Below are 15,466 nucleotides of genomic sequence, written 5' to 3'. Positions count from 1 at the left end.
GGGAGTAAGTTTTTACTAACTAGTCACTCAGCAAAACTCTCTGCAGCTCTTTTACACTCATTTTCAGACAGATAGTGAAATCAACAGTGGTGCTGGCAAGATAAAATCTCAGAAGGAATCCCTCAGTGAAAAATGTATTGCAGCTTGATCCTGCTCTCACTGAAGTCAGTGTCAGACTGCTACAGGACTGCAAGGATGTGATAGGATGAGTTCATTATGCAGATACCTGTTCCATAAACATGTTCAAAACATAACCTCTCCTTATAAAAGGAAATCTTACTGAAGGAAATGTCACAGAATCTTCTCTTAATTTCAAATTATAAAAGGTTTTCTCCATCTGTCTCCAGTGACTCCCTTTTTCTGTCTGCATTTTCAGTCCTTTCTCAAAGTGTGCAGAGACTAATTTTTGTTTATCTTAAATTTAGCTGAGGTCATCCCTTAAGGCTTTGAAATACCTTTAAAAATCTGTACTAAAGTAGAAACACGAGAAGAGTTCTGATTCTTGAAACAATCACAAGCAAAGCAATCCTGATTTCTAATACAAACCTGTTCAGCAGCATATTCCTAATAAACTAAGTTTTTGGTGTTTCCATTTAATTTCAACTGAGTTCCTTTTGGCTGCATTTAATAAGTTTTGGAGCTGTGTTCATTTTTAAATAATGTGTTGAATGCCCATTGATTAGTTCTATAAGCATTAAAGGAATGTAAATAATGAAGAACAATGATCATTACCTACCATTCCTTAGAAAAGTTCATTAAAACCATTTTGTTAAAAAAGGGCTGTAAATAAGTCTCAGAATAGCATCCAGAATATGCCTGGGGACTGTGTCATAGGAGTAACATTTTCCACAAACTCTTCAGTGAGGTTCTAATAACTGTTTTCTGTTTAACAGAACACTGCTCCTCTGTCTTCAAAATTAATTCAGCTTTCATTAGGCTGAGAGTTTGCTCTTATTCTTTTATTGCTGGATTGAAACTGTACTTTATTTCCTATTGCATAAGAATGAGAAATGGGTCACTATTTTCTCTAAAATAAGTCCTAGTTATAAAATTCTATGTATACATACAGCTGTTGCATTATTTCTTGATTCCATGAGTGAAAAGTTTTCCACAGAGTCTACACATAGCATGCAACTCAGAATCAGCTTCTGAAAGACAAAAAGATTGTCTGCAGCTACTTAAATTATTTAATTCTGTATATTAAGCCTATCAAGCACCCATAGGCTGACCTTGATCTGAGTATGATTTTCAGCCATGTCTCACTTCAATATGGTTCAAGGGACAGATGTTATGTTTCAGTGCAAGGTATTTCTTTCTCCCACACCTCAATTGCAGAAACATTTGGTCACCCACAGAGTGACCATTTACTGGTTTGAAAGTTGATTCTGTTTTTACATTGCTATAATAACTCCTAAGCTATGTGGAGGAACAGCTTAAAATTAGTGCCAAAAACAGGGGAAAAAGGAAATTATCTAGCTGGTCACATTTCATTTGGAAATGTAGCCTCAACATTTTGTAGAGGATGCTGCATGTTTTGGAGGAAAAAATTTTGTTATTCTGGAAATTAAACTATTTTAAACTACTACAGGCAATGCTCTTCAAAAATGTTACTGTCAACACATGAAAACCAAGGCAATTTGTTCTGTACATAATTTCGTGGCAGAACTTCATAGCAATTTATAAGGAGAGTAAACATCCTCCTCCCTTATACACTATCCTTCAGCAGTCTTTTGAATTCACAAAGAACTCTTTCAAGTTTTCTGCCACATAAACCTTCTGTCATGACTAGGCTTTGCGAACGAAGATTTGGGTTGGGAACGAAGATTTGGGAAGGCTCTAAAACCTTCTGTAAGGTGCCTTAAAATGTCTCATTTCTCTTATCTCATAACTCTATGGATAAATTTAATGGGTAGATTAGTAGTTTTCTTTAATTGGATTTTAGACATTTGTTTTGAATCCTAACAGGGATACACTTCTTTTACATGTGCTGATTTTTTAGTCTGTTATTTCCCAGCCCCTGCCCCCCCCAATTATTGGCACTAAATAATCTGTTCCTCCAAAGCAGTATAAAAAATATGTTTTACATCAGTTCTGGTTACTACTTTGTATGTCAATTGAAGAAACATTTCACATCTCATGGGAATTAATTACAACCTACAGACAGCCTTGACAGAAACTTGTGACACAAAAATGTGAAAGCTAGAACTGTTTTCTAGCAAAATCTTTGGGTTACTGCGTTAATGGCTGCAATAATCACTTTTATGCTTCATTCTTACTAACATTAGTTAAGCTTCATCATATAACCTCACAGAAAAGTGGTCTGTGATTGATATCACTGTTACTCAGAAACACCTTTGATGACTGAATCAAAGCTTCTGGCAGGAGCTGGGTTCAGAATCTGCTTTGAGCAGGGGGTTGAATTAGATGATCTCTGGAAAACCCTTCCAACCCCTTCCAAACTTCTGTGATTCTGTGAGTCTCTGAACAGTGAAAAGACCCATCAAACTGTATTGATCATTAAAGCTAGAGAAATAAAATAGAAGGGAAATTCACAACCAACTGTACATCTAATAAAGAAGGAAGAAAAAAATTAGCATCCTTCTTTTGAAATTTAACAAATAACATCATGTTGAAAAATATACATGAAACTTCCTAAAATTTTATTACTGCTTTTTTTTGTAATTTATGTTCTATTTAATAATAAAAAAAGAGAAGCAATGGAGAAAAAAACCCCCATAGTAATGACTTTCATAATATAGAACTATATTCAATTCAACATTATTCTTTTCTAGCAAAAAATCATTGCAATTATTGCTCTTAAAATCTTGATTTATGAAGAATAATATTTTAAATTGCTGATTTCAATTTTCAGTTCTTTTCTTAAAATGTTCTTCTGCAGCAAGGTAACAAACTTTAGAACAAATGCTGAAATGGCAAGAGAATTTTAAAAATGTATAGATTTTTCCCTTTTTTGTGCACCTTAAAATGCTATTTCAACATGCCTAATATAGAAAGTAACCACCTGTAATTTTAAAAAGAGAATGCTTACAGTAGTCCTTTATTTTCTCCTCAGTAACTGTATATTACTATAATTTTCAGATCCTATAAAGTATTTTTTGGGTAAAAGATTCTGTTCACGTAAAGGATGTTATTTTATCAAAAATTATATATCTGATGATATTTGATTTTAATCTTGAAAATATACAGGAATATGCAAAAATCATTTCTTACATAAAATGACTGAGTCTGAAATCACTTATATATTCAGGAAGCACATTTCCATAACAACAGACCATGAAGTACTGAGTTACATTTCTTACAGTAAAATAAAGTTATTATCCTTCATAACATAACAAGATGGAGTCAAAAACTTAGTGTTTGTCTAAATTTTGTAATTTTTTTTCAATTTTAATCAATTAAATGATGATTACGCTGTTTAATATTGTATTATATTAATAACAGGAGGCTGCTAAAAAAAATCCAGTAGGGCAATAATCTGTGTCAAGGACCTGAAGTCATAAAGTAATTCTTCTGAATGCTTAGTCTTTTTTTTTGGGAATGAGAAATATATTAATTGGGATATAACCTTAATCAGCTTTACTTAAGTAAAAGAGTTTGCTTTTCACACAGCTCAGAAAGAAAATTAGAGCTAAAACCTGTAATAAACCTTGGTATGAAGAAGACATAAGAAAGTTTAAGATAACGCCAGAGGCTACAGTATGAGGAATAAATTGACAAATAAATTAAATGAAAGTTGGATATTTCATTGAGTCCCATGATCTGCTTCTCCTTTACATATGAAGGGAAAAGTGAGTACAATCTGAGATATAGGACAGATTTAAGATTTAGGTAAGCAGAGACTGATGTGTAAATGTTCATTTTTCTGTTTACTGTCCCTTTGGTGAACATAACGCAATTCTGAAAAGGCTTCTTTGAGTCACCTACTCAGTTAATGTGTTTAAAGGATAAAGAGACTTTCTGTGTTAACTCAAGTGGGTAACAAGGCCTGCTGCCCTGGGCTTCACTCCAAGCATAGATTGCAAAATTGCAGAGGTGCAATCATGCTCTGAGAGAAGTGAAAGAAACCTGTCATGTCAGGGGGGCCATCAGGAGGATGAAATGGGATCTCCAGAAAACTTCATGAATGATTCACTTCTTGATTTTTCATGGTAAAACACAGAAAGGAAAATACATCAGTTTGATTTGGCCCCTGCCCAAGATATTTTCCTATATTTTTAATCAAAATGGAAAATATAATTGATTTCAGGTTCAAGAAAATGAGTTAAAGAAATTCCCCAGCATACTAGGGAAATAACTTTCTTTCTTTGTTTTTCTGACGACATAGTTTATTATTGAGGAATTTGCCTTTTATCACATTATTACTTTACCAGGGGCCTCTTTGGCCCTGCTTGAGCAGCAGAGTTGAACCAGGTGACCTTCAGAGGACTCTTTAGACCTCAAGCATTCTTTGATTCTGTGCTGCGATACAGACCATTCTGGAGTGTTCTTCATCTCGCCTCTTCTACTTTGTGTGATCATTTACCTACTAATTAGAGGAAAAACTGAAAGATATCCTGGTGTGTATCAGAAATAATGTAGCCAGTAGGACTAGGGAAGTGATTCTCCCCCTCTACTCAGCACTGGTGAGGCCATATCTTAAGTACTATGTTGTCCATTTCTGGGCCCGTCAATTCAGGAAGCTCATTGAGGTGCTGGAGCAAGTCCAGAGAAGGGCAACGAGGATGATGAAGGATCTGGAACACAAGTCCTATGAGGAATAGCTGAGGAAGCTGAAATTGTTTAGCCTGAAGAAGAGGAGACTCAGGGGGGACCTTATCACTCTTTACAACTACCTGAAGGGAGGTTGTAGCCAGCTGGGGGTTGGCCTTTTCTCCCAGGTAACCAGCAACAACAGTAGAACAAGAGGGCATAGTCTTAAGCTGCACCAGGAGAGGTTTAGGTTGAATATTAGGAGGAATTTCTTACATAAAGAGTGATTTGACATTGGAATGGGCTGCCCAGGAAGGTAGTGGAGTCACTGTCCCTGGAGGTGTTTAAAACAAAACTGGACGTAGCACTCGGTGCCCTGGTCTAGTTGATATTGTTGGGTTTGGTCACAGATTGGACTCAATGAACTCTTTTACAATGTAATTGATACTGTGTTTATGTGTGATATAAGTAGAATTGAGTTACCTAAACAAACCCCTTTAATTTAGTTATTTTGGGTTTCTACCTGCTTTTCCAAAAGGGCACGTTTACCATTTTACTCTGTGTTCAAATGACGGCCTCAACAGATAACTCAGATATGTTGTGAGATTACAAGCAGTTCTCAAAGGCTTAGTTACCTACCATGGGTATCATTAACAGATCTGTACCTCACTTTTAATTTCCCCCAGTTCGGCCTGGATGTAAAGGACTATTCAAGATAAACAAGTATCATAGGAGCAATCTGTCATTGAGGGCAATCTGTCATTGATAGAATCATTATCAGTTACCAGAAGATATCTATTATTACTTTTTCTCTGGTCAAAAGTTAAAAATCAATCATGAAAAAAGTAGTGTTTTGATGACAGAAGCAGGAGTGTTAGGATAGTTTAAAGCTCCAAGTGGTCTTCCTCTGCAGTCTTGTAAGAGCAACTGATTTATGTACAGAACACGAAACTTGCCTACATTAGATTTTACTCTCCACCAACAATACTGCCTGACTTTCCAAATTTTACTGCAATTTGAAAACATGTGAAGGTACTAAAAAATCATGTCATTGGTTTCCTTACTTCTTGAGCAAAAAGATGGCTGACATTTAACCAAAGTCTTCTGAAAAAAAAAAATTTCTCTAACATTTGAAGTCCTTAAGTTTGGTGGGGTTTTTTGTTTGTTTTGTTTGGGTGGGTTTTTTTGTTGGTTTGGTTTCGTTGGTTTGTTTTGTTTTTTTTTTGTTTTCATTTTTTTCTCCCCTGGAGATAGTTGTTTAATAAACTACAAGGGAGTTTTCTACCTGGTGTTATTTCTCATTTGCTAGGCATGCTGTACAGTGTTTTGAAATCAGAGGAAGATTCATATTGACATCACAGGATTAAGTCTCACTAATGTGTAACCAGTTATTTTCGATGTAAGTGTAGTAACTAGCATTTATCAGAAAAGATACTACAGTGCAGAACACATTTTTCAGTGTTTGAAAACATTACACTTGCAACTTTCTTACAGAGTGTCTGGAATGGCAATTTCTGTATTTAATTACTTAGAATTTTTTTAATCCCTTAATCAAACTTCATGAAAGTAAAGAAACACAATTTATATGGAGAAAAATTGAGTCTGACCAGACTATCACTAAAAAATGAACATTGCTAAAACAAAGTCTCTTATGTTAGTTTTTTGCCAAATTCTTCTGGGGAAATTCCTAGCTTTCAACTTTCTTCCTCATTTTAACCTGTCAAGACCAATTTCAGAGATGCACACAAGCATAAATTAAAGTGCAATTTCTTTTGCACTACAAAGTAAGTCTCCCTACATCAATGTGAGTCTGAAAATTAGTCATATCACATTAATTTGCTCAAGTATTTCATAACTCCACCGTTCAAATTAAGACATACATAGTAATTATAAACTAGTTTTGCAAAGTACCATAACTCCTTTAGATTAATCATGTGAGGTTTTGCTTAAATTGAATTTCGAATAATATTTGTCCATGACATGTCCTGCTAAAATAATAAAAAACCACCTGTGCTCTCAACAGCTTCTAATGTTGGTTGGTATTGGGTGTACTAATTCAGGCTACAAACATATTTGGTTCTTGAAACATAGTTACAATATTAAACGGGCTGCTGCTTTCTTAGCTACCAGTAACAGCTGAGTAATTCAAATGTGAGGATATATAATAGACTGGAGTGTAGGGACTGTGTTAGACCTCCTGTGTTAAATGGTGGAGATAATTCTATGGCTGGAGCTTAACAAGAGGAGTACATCAAATACTCTATGAAGTCAGTAGAGAGAAGAACCTAACTTTCATTTAAAGAGAATTAGTCTTAAACTTCCAATCATACTCTTATAAATCCTTAGCATTTAAAAATTGACTTATGTTTCTTTTTATTGCTCAGTTCTAGTTCATTTATCACTTCTTCCTAAAAAGGTTCATGTTTTTAGTTATCTGCTTCTTTTTTCTTAAGTTCTGAAAAGTTTAATGGTGGCATTCTTTTTCATGAAGCTTTTATGCTATACAGGTAGCAAAATAGTAATAGAGGGATGTGGGAGTTTACATCACTTATCGAGTTTTGTTAATTAGTATTTTCTGGAGAATAATTATGGTCAATGCACACAGAAGATTTAATTTTGTTATTCAACAAATAAAGTATGTTTTATCTTTTCTACATTTGAAATAATCCCTTTGTGAAACTATACATCAAATGAGCTGTTTGGATTCATAATACTCCAGTGTCCTGGTACCTAAACTAACTGGAATTATTGGAGGTTATGGCATTGAGTCAGACTGGGGAAGAACTGAGGACTAGATCCAAAACCAGACCGGAGACAGAGGTATACTGCACACTGACAAAGTTTTATGTATAGACCAAGTGATGGTAACACACATTATTATGGTGTTGCACTCACATAGACACAAACATGTTGCCTTTGGGGCATGACCTGGATGAAGTCCTTGAATTAGCTTCAATTGCAAAGCCATTTTAGGCTGCAGTGTAAAGTAACCAGAGGATTTGAATATGACTCTTATTATTTGATAGGACAGAGAAGTAACATAAGAACAGAAAAATACATTTCACAATAAGAGATACATGATTAGATAACATTTAGAATGGACTCTTAATATATTATGAGTTTCAGTGTTTCTTGATTTTTATTTACCAATAAATCTCATCTGCCCCAATCTAAAAGTCTGTAAGTCTTGAAGATCTTGTCAAAATTGACCTAGCCTTTTCCAGAGTGGGATTCATCCCACCATCTTAGAATTGCACACATGGACATTATTACCCAAGGCTGACATCCCATGACCTCTTTTTAGTTAAAAGAGGGAAGTAGGGATCTCCATGGAGTGCTCAAGTTTTATCCTAAAATAGGATAAAATTAGCCAGATATATTGCACACTGTATCTACCTCTTTCTCTCTCTATCACTCTTCTGTCCTAAATTAAATTCTTGTCTGCACAGATTCAGCTTGGAAGCGTGTTCTGGCACTTCTAGGGTGCATTTTATCTGATCTGTGTTAGATGTCTTCTTCAGAGTAAGTTGAACCATTTCCTACAAGTACCCACTACACTGCATTGACTATAAACAAGATCTAAATGACTCCTTCTGTAGGCAGCTATGTTTGGCCAGATGATTCCTATACATTGCCTAATGTAGCACATATAGCTGGAGGAAGAGTTAGATCATTTCGGAATAATGAACATCCCCAGTGGTTTATATATCCCCTCTGGGGCTATATATAATTTAGCATTTATTGAAGCTGTTCTGATATATGTTAGCAGCCAAACTGGCACTAAGATCAAGGGAGAACAGAGATACCCTAAACCACATTTCATATTTCTTCTTTTGACCAGTCCTGAGAGCAGGTCACTCTCACTGAATCCATTCTTCATGAAATGTACATCTGAACTCAGGATAAACTTTATACAAACCCACATTTTGTCACAGGATAAATTCAGTGTTGTGTGCCAGACTCAAGTGTAAAGGAATTCCAATCTGTGGAACACAAGGATAATTTTGTGCAAGCTTGGCCAAGTTTTTGATAAAGCCTAGACAGTAGAGACATGTTTGTGGTGTTTTCTGAGGTGAAGGGAAATTTTGGGGGAAATTAGGTTGTCTTTTCACAGAATGGTTTATGAAAACTATCAAAGAGCAGTCTAGCCATTTGCTACTTATTTTCATAATTTGGTAACACTAAGCTGTTAAGGAAGCTTGAGATGTTAATGTAATGACATTTTTTTTTTGTGGTTTTTGACTTTGCATCCCTCAATAACTTCATCTGCAGATCTTAAAGCAGCATAAAAGAAAGTAGTATGATCTTCATATTATACAGATAGAAAACAGAAGGCATCAGAATGTTTCCTAAGGATAGTAAACAGGCCCGGGAAAATTCAGAATTGCAAAACCTGGTTTTTTAAGTTCTAGGCCAGGCTTCTTTACATGAAACAGCACCCCTTACACTGGAACTAATATAAAGTATGTGCACATGCATTCAAGCATATCTGAATCATCAGGAAGTTGACATGACAGCATTTAAATTTCTAGACTAAATTATATTTCGTTTCCATTGCATGGTGTCATAAAACTCGATAAAGAATATGTTTTCAGGCAATGAATTTACTTCCAGTGACGTAGAAACTGAATATATTCCTGAGAAGTTGTATTGGTTCCAAGGCAAGCAGATCCCAATGCTCTAGCTGGCCTGATCTGTTGCTGAATTGTTCTAATCAGTGCTCAATACACTGCATGGCAAAATTCGATGTTGTAAGTTATATCCTAAATAATTTTTTCTTGATATTACATTTGTAGGCACAGATGCAAAATAGTGTTGTGACTTGGCTCCTCATTTTAGTTGGCAGTGTTCAAAAGCAGATAGCAAATAAAAACCCAGATAAAATTAAGTGTTTAAAAATGAGTAGGTAATGAAAAAAAAAAGGGGGAGTCAACTGAGAACATACTCTGTTACAGACAGGTAGAAAGATGATTACTCTCTGAAGATTGAAATGATTCAACTAAGAAATATAGGATACGAATCATGTAGTACAGTGACAATAAACTCAGAGAATTATCCTGTAAAGGAAAAGAACTTAAATAAACTATCTGCATTTAAAGGGCTCTAAAGTTTCAGTCTTAACAGTTCAAGAGCTTTGTATTTCACTTTTAGAGACCGTTGAGCCAGTTGAAGGCATTTGGAAAAACATATTGAAAGAGCATTTAAAAAATGGGGCTGTGCATATGCCAAGCATTACTCCATGGAGACTTGGAAAGGCCCTGAAATAGGCTCTGCAGAGAGGCCACCTTGCACTGTGGGTATTATGTGGTTTGTTTCCAGGCTGCATGCAATCCCAACACTGCCAGTGACAGCTCCACTGATCCTGGTGGAAGAGCAATGGGAATTGGGCTTAGCTGGGGCTGTAGTACTTCCTTGCTTCCATGACTTTCTCTTGCTTGAGATTCAGTAAAGGAATCATGAGATGTTAACTGTATTTCACTTGTTTATACATCCTGAAGCAGCTCAAGGAAGATGAACAGAGGATAACCCAGTTCTCATATGCCTTCCACGTTACAAGGCTGTCAATTCAAAGTTGTTCTGTCCAAGATGACATAAAGTACAGTTACACTGTCTTTAAATTAGGCTTGCTTGCACTCAAAATTTGATTTGAGATTTTAGAGCCAAGTGTCTTGACTATCTTTAACCACACAGCCTGTACAGCTTAACAAGGGGCATTCTTGGCTTTCCCAGAGTACAAAAAATACACAGGCCATGGATTAATGAGAAATTTACACTCAAATGTGAGCTGTAAAGTAACATCCAAGCTAACATGATAATGCAGATTCATTCTTACCTCTTCTTTTTCACTTTTAGATTTATACATAATACCATTACGTAACAAAAAATACAAAATCATAATTTTTTTTTTACAGAAGATTTAGATACACTTTTCATGAAAGTTAAAATGAGATTATTCTGTGGAATTCAAAACATATTAAAAATATTATTTTATATCTTTGTATTGTAGAAATAATCTTTTCAGTCTAAACCAGAGATCTTCCCTCTGTGTCAGCTTTAGAAAGCCCTAAAATAAAACTATGTGTAATTAACCTCTCCTTTTCTCCCTCAGCAATGTCATTCCAAATAGCCTGTTTATTTGCTTCTCCACTTTCTTCATTGCCTCCTGTGTACCGTGCTCTGCAAACCCATCCACAAAACCATCACCCTTTCTCCACTGAAGTTACTCAGCCACTTCTGCCATCAAGCCCAATGTCTCCAGTTGCTTCCCTTAGTCAGCTATGCCACACAGAAGTACCTCTGGAAAGGGTAGACAGTGGTATCAGTGTTTTTCCTGCCAGGTTTCTCCACTCTCTCCTTACTATTTCCTATCCTTTTTGATTCATGTTAGCCTTTTACATTACTAGGTTAAAGACTCTGTAATTTACAGTGTTGCTGACTTCAGACACTCGAAAGATATATGTTAACCCCTGAATAATAATGAGCTTGGTTTTAAAAATATGTATTTGCATGATCATGTTTACACATTTTATTTGCCCTCTTTAATTTTACATGAGACTTAACAGTAAATATTTTAACCATGAGGGCTAAGGTGGGGTGTTCTTTATATGAAAGCTGAGATTCTTATACGAAAATATTACTCTAGGAGCTGAAGGTTAGAGAAAACATCAGATATCCCAAAAGCTGTGATTAAATTAAAATACAGTATTTATTTGTGTTGAGGTGGCATCTGTTTCAATACTAGGGGTTTACTCCATCATTATTTATCCTCCAGAGTCCTACAGCTCAAAGCTCTCCTTTTGTCTGAGTTTATTGTCTACTGATCAAGAGATGATAGATCCATAAAAGTTGAACCATTGATGAAGTTCTTCATTCTTTGACAAAGAAATGCCAAAGTTATTCTGAACTTTGGCAATCAAATATTGTGATATGTTGACCTTGGCTGAATGCCAGGTGCCCACCCAGTGCTTTATCACTCCCCTTCCCAGCAGAACAGGGGAGAGAGTAAGGTGTAAAAAAAAACCCACTCATGGGTTGGGATGAGGCAGTTTATTTAAAACAAAAAGCAAAGTGAAGCTTGTGCCTGCAGAAGCGAAAGATATCAGAGTTTATTCTCTACTTCCTATCAGCAGCGATGGTCGGGCACTCCCAAGAATCAGGGCTTTGGTACACTGGATGGTTTCTCAGCAGGCAGCCATTAGACAATGAATGCCCACCCTCCTGCTCTATGCCTTAGCTTTTATATCTGAGCTGACGTCATATGGGCTGAAATATCCCTTGGGTCAGTTTGGGTCAGCTGGCCTACTTGGGTCCCCTCCCAGGATCTTGCCCTCATCTAAGGAAAAAACATTACAGCGTTGGTGTTGTGCTCAGCAGTAGCCAAAACACGGTGCAGCTTATCAATCTGTCAGACTCTTTTGTTACCACAGCTGAAAAAAGAAATTGAAACTGGGTGTACAGAGAGTGAGAAAGAGACTTCCTAGAGAAGACTGAACATTTTGTTGTGTGGAAAACCTATGATGTTGATCTCTGAGAGAAAAGTGGATGGCGGAACTGGACCTTAGACTTGATAGGAAAATTTTACTGCATCTGGAGAGAATGAGTGTAAATGGGAAAACAAATAGCTCATATGCCTAATTCCCAATGACCATAACAATAACTGATAGCAGGTGTGTTCCATAAAGGGCCTATATCTCCATTCTATATAGAGGATTTAGGACTGGAAATCTGGTGTTATGGTGCAACCAAGAAGTTCAAATCTGCTGTCATAGCTTTCTTTTTAATGACGGAAGGAAGAGAATCTAATATGCAGTGTTTTCCCGAAGGTGTCTAACTAAAAAGGGGCAGACTGGTAAATACAGTTGTAAACAAATATGTTTTCTTAATTCCCTCCACCCATCTAAATTATAACCATAAATTATGGAAATTTAAACTTTGATTTTTTCCTTCAGGTTTGTCAAACTAATCCCAAGTCTTTCAAATACTTATGACTAATATATACAATAACATTTCTATTGATTTTAGTGGCAATATGCAATGCATAACATTAAATATCTTCATGTTATTTTTAGGTTATAATTTTGTTAGCTACAAAAAAATAAATATGAGAGGTCAAATCCAAATGGGCAGATTTTAATTAATGGTCAGAAAAACTTCCAGGAAAATAAATATACCAGGTTTAATGTGATTGAAAATATTCCACATTTTATAAAATACATTTAGGACCTTGTTGCATTTGCTGCATTATGTAACAAAGATTAGTGGGTAAAATCTTCGTGGTGCAAAGTAAATATTTTCAAAGATCAAGTCGTGCAGTCAACAAAAGTCCTTAAATTCAGCTCAACTATCTCCTTGCCTGAGCACTCTGGCATGAGAACCAAACAGTGAAGAGATTCACAGGAGTAGAAAGAACATCTTTATGTAATTTCAGAGAGGAATGGCTAACTGATGTTTTAAATGATGATATGACAAGATGATTAGACTGAGCATAGGTAAGTTACTTCCAGTATCTGGCAGTGGAATGCAATTTCAATCCAACAGCAGCAGTTCTCTTGGAGATTTGACCAAAGGGGAGTACTTGAAAAAGATAAAGATCAAAGGATGGTGGGCTAGTGTGTGGGAATCTTGTAGATAAAATTCCAAATCTGGATGAGCAGCATCCATTGCCCTCAGCTTCTTGGCCTCCTTTCATTCCACCTAAACTACAGCTGCAAAGATTTTCTATCTTGTTCTTTCCTTGCTTCCTTACATATTAAGCTTCTCTTCCTTACTCTCAAAACACTTCACAGGTCCACTCCTGGTTGCACGCTGCCCTCCTCACCTCTTCCTCTCTCTGCAGCCTGCCAGCTCTCCTTTTCTGACTGCCCTCTTTGTCTTCCAAAACTACTGAACATTTTGCACCTTTTTTACTATGCCACCCTGTAGCTCTGGAACAGCCTGGTGATTATTCCAGGCCAAACAGCTCCTCTGCTGCCCTTCTGTATAAAGGAATAACTTCCATCTATAATTTCTGGCAGCCCACAGCCACATAGGAAAGGACATAATGAGCCAGAGTTCATGAATGGAGGGGGTGTGGGGGGTCTTAATACTCTGCAAACCTCCACAGCTCGGGAATGGAGGCAACTACATGACTTTAAACAAGTGGAATTAAGCTGAAAGGATGTAGGGACAAACTTACACAGTTTATTTCACTCTTGATTTTGTTTAATTTAAACAATAGCTTGCTTTCAAGCAAGCATAAAGCAGTCTAATCAATATGAAGGTGACATATAGCAGCTTGTACCAATTATTAAAGTACTCTTTTTATAACACTTTTCATCATCATATGTGAGAGCACTTTACAGGGAATATGGCAGAATTGTTCCCACTTTGAAGTAGTGGCGACTCAAGTACAGAGGTTTGAGATCCATTTCCAAGGACACAATAGTCTGTAGTGGAGAAGTAGAAATAAATCCAGGTCCTGTGAATTCCACCTTTGAGGCCGATCCATTACAGCATATGGCCAACTGCCTGTTCTATCCTGTTTCCTGTCAAAGCTTTGCAACTGTAGTAGGTAACAAGAGGACAAAATTGAGTGGTCTGACCATGAAGCCAGTTCTCGTATCAGGTTAGAAGATCTTTATGAACTGGTTCAGAATAGTCCTCTAAAGTAAAGCACACAAAAGGTTTTGTCTTTTCCCCCCCTCTCCACTAATTGGATTCATATTTTTATAACATCTGGGTAAGTAAATCCCCTAAACAGGTTCTTTCCTCTAAGAATGAAATAGAAGTCAGAAACATTTCCTCATAAAATGTTAAAAACAAATATCCATCTCTTCAAGAATGAAGAGTCATTATCACCAATTAGTGGATCCTGCAAGTGACTTTTTAGTTTGGATGTCTAGATTCAGTAGGAAATAATTTTGATTTGAAACTACTGGAGTCATTAAGAGAAAAATATACTTGGAAAATGAGAAAATCAGGTAACGTACTCACTTGTGTTCATTTGTGAATTCCAGTAACATGGGCAGAAAACTGAAATGAAAGCACCCATTTTAGACAGCTATAAATAAACTGGAAATGCAGTCCTGCTGAAAGAAAGAGCTCATGGGGCTCTTTATTTTCAGTCTGCCACTGAAGAAAAGCTCTTGCCTTTCACATATGCTTTACAATGAAACTGTGTTCAGGCTAGATAGTGCTATAAGGTCAATACACATATATTTGGAAAAGAAAACTTGTGGAAGACATATGAACAATTTCCTTTGTTTAATGCAGAGGGTTGTGTTTGGGATCTCCTAAGAGAATGCATTGGTAGTTTGATTCAGAGAATGAATAAAAACATGACCTTTTGAGAACCAAAGGTTAATCTAACACAACCGCATCCAGAGGAGAAGTTATAACTACTCAGAAGCCCCACAGAATAGCCTGAGGCAATAACTGGCAAACAGTGAAGAGAGTGGCCCAAGTAGGATAAAAACTTTTTATTTTTTTATAAAAAAATACATTCCAAGCTGGTATGTAACCTTGAATTAAGTCAAGGTTACATACACTGTCAGGAAGTTGCATATAGGTTCTGTGCTTAGGTCCCTTGGGTTCTCAAGCATTCTGGAGCAAAAACTGGCCATTCTGTGACTTTCAGGCTTTTTATTAAATGTTAAGAGGAACATAAATAGTTCAGTCTACATAGTGGGTTTTATTTTTATGTCGAAGACATAGTTATTGACCTTTTGCTTCTGAAAGTTAGTTTGTAGAATATGCAATTCATTCCATAATCTCACAG

This window comes from Manacus vitellinus, unplaced genomic scaffold, assembly GCF_001715985.3.
Source record: "Manacus vitellinus isolate BGI_N305 unplaced genomic scaffold, ASM171598v3 scaffold_13_pilon, whole genome shotgun sequence".
NCBI classification, from domain to species: Eukaryota; Metazoa; Chordata; class Aves; order Passeriformes; family Pipridae; genus Manacus; species Manacus vitellinus.
This window is presented reverse-complemented; position numbering follows the sequence as displayed.